Source organism: Lactuca serriola, chromosome 3 (genome assembly GCF_051521515.1).
Source record: "Lactuca serriola cultivar US96UC23 chromosome 3, Lser_US96UC23_V15, whole genome shotgun sequence".
NCBI lineage: Eukaryota > Viridiplantae > Streptophyta > Magnoliopsida > Asterales > Asteraceae > Lactuca > Lactuca serriola.
The window spans coordinates 112041063-112043982 of NC_136410.1; positions in this window are offsets into that span (position 1 = coordinate 112041063).

Consider the following 2920-nt stretch of genomic DNA (forward strand, 5'->3'; position numbering starts at 1 on the left):
CACAATACAATTATTTGTTGTTAATAATGTTATTGGAAGTGATACTAATCGGTTTTCTAGGGAAAATCGTTTTGGTGGAAATGGGTATTCCAATGCTTGAAGTAACAAAATTTGTAATTTATTACCTATAACAGCCAACCATGTTCCATCTTACAATGACCCTATAGATAGGGGTGATTATAGGTCAAAAGGTAAGGCTGTTGTTCCGGCTGACCCTACTGTTGATGTTGATGAATCTACGAATGATGAGGAAAAACTACTATTGTTGGTTGATGATGATAATATAATTCCAGATGGAGAGCCAGTTGAACTTTGTCAGAGTTATATTGAACTAGGCGAACGCCCGCGCGTTGCGCAGAAACATCTATATAACTGAAATCTTTACATGTTTTTTTTTTTAAATATAACAATAATGTTATTGTTAAATTTGATATAAAAATTCGTATACTAAGGAGATAAAATATATTGATTATTTTGAAGAGTAAATTACACGAATGGTCCCTGTGGTTTGGGGTGATTTGCGTACTTTGTCCCTAACTTATTTTTTAACTATGAAGGTCACTACTATTTGTTTTTGTTACGCGCGCTGTCCCTACTTATTTTTTTTTTGTTACGCGTTTGGTCTCCGTCTTACCTAAAAGACTATTATTTAAATAGGGAAAAAATTATAGGGTATATAAGGTAAGGTGAATGGGTGGGGTTAGGGGTGTGTTTATTTAAATAAATTAGAAAATCAAGGGAAAAAATAGTCTTTTTAGGTAAGACAGGGACAAAGTGCGTAATAAAAACAAATAGTAGAGACATTCCGAGTTAAAAAAATAAGTCAGAGACCAAACACGCAAATTACTCTAAACCATAAGGACCATTCATGTAATTTACTCTATTTTGAATTATATGATTGACCTCTACCCGCGGGTTACTCATGAATAAAATAAAATAAAATATAATATATATAGTAATGTTATTTATAGTTGTAGTTATTATTAATTAGTTTTTTAAAATTTATTTTGTTTAACGTATTAATTTCTATCATTGTATTTATTTAAAATATCAAACATTTTTTTTTATTTTAAAGCTAACAACATAATCATTTATATAGAGTTATTTTTAACTATTGTTATTATAGGTTATTTTAAGCTAATTATTTGAAAACTTGTAACGATTATAAAAATATCTTTAGGAAATATTTTAGTTAAATTGATATTACAATTTTGTTTTTGCATTTAGCACTATAATTTATCATTTTTAACTATTCACAAAATATTATTTGGGTTTTTTAAGTAGACCTGAAATTTATATTGAAGTTGACCTTCTAATATTATATTTAAATTAACAATTTAAGTATTTTGTCCAAACCGTTTAAAAGCTGTAGCTTTAAATTGATAATGGTTTACATACAACAACATATTATATATAATAAATTAAGTATAATATATTAAAAGTTAAAGACATAACTTTATAAGTAGAAGTAAAAATATTATTTTAATATTGAAATTTAGTTTATTTATGATTACACTTTAGGTTTGATACTTCTTTAACCTTATTAACGAATTTATAATCATTATTAGAAAGACACAACAATTTATCACTTTTAACTATTTACAAAATATTCTTTAGTTTGTTTAAGTTGAACTAAAATTTATATTTAAGTTGATCCTGTAAGGTTATATTTAAATTAACAATTTAAGTATTTTATACAAATTCTTCAAAAGTTGTAGCTTTAAAATGATAATGGTTTACATACAACAACATATTATACCTAATAAATTAAATATAATATGTTAAAAGTTAAAAACATAACTTTATAAGTAGAATAAAATATATTCTTTTAATATTGAAATTTAGTTTATATATGATTACACTTTAGGTTTTATATTTATTTAACCTTATTAACCAATTTATAATCATTATTAAAAAGAAATTGAAAAGTCATGGGAGTTTCAAATAAATGTGGTGAAATGAAAAAATGAATGAGAGTTTCAAATGAATGTGGTGAAAGGAAAAATGCTAGCTAGTATATAATGATGATAATGATTTGATGGGGATAATCCTGAAGGTGGAGAGTAGGAAACTGATCCCTTATAACCCCGAAAAGTACAAGATAAAAAGTTTCCTTTTTATTTTTCCGATTCTGAATAAACACAAACAACCCATTGGGATATGCCAGAACCTTTACCATTGTTCGAATTAGTTCACCAAAAATGTAAAAGGGCCACATCGCACAACTATACTTCCCATTTGAAGTAATACCAACTCTTCAAAAGCAAAAAATCACTTAAGCTTAATTTAGGATTCAAAAGTGTTAGTGAAGGGTTACAATATAAAGTGAAAAAATCTACAAAAGACAGGTTTGCAGCTGTTTTCTTTATGGATAATTGTGAATGGTGGTTACGGGAAACAATTTCAATTGGTGGTCGTTGGTGTGAATTTTGGTTCGAAATCTGAAACCCCGTACATTCCGGACTGAAAAAGTGTTTTCCGGTCTACATTCTGAAATGACCGTACATTCTGGAGAGGTAATATTAGGGTGTTTGTATGGTTTTGTTCCATATATGCAATATTTTTGTGTGTTTAATATATTTGTATGTTTGATACTTTCCATATACGTTCCAGAATGAGTATGTAAATGCGATTTTTTCGAGTGTCAATTTTTAGTGGAGGGAAATGACAACGTATTGACGGATGAAAGCAATATCTTGCTCCAGAATACATATGCTTTGGTGTAGATATAAACAATGATATCAACTTCTTCGGGTTAGTTATGTTGGTTGCTTCCAAGTCCATATTACACACTAATCAAATTCGTTTATCTTTTCAATGTCCTAGATCAAATATAGTTATGCAGATTCTTGATGATAGTCATGTCCAATATATTATTAGTTTTGTAACAGTAGACCTCCTAACACAATACAATTGTTTG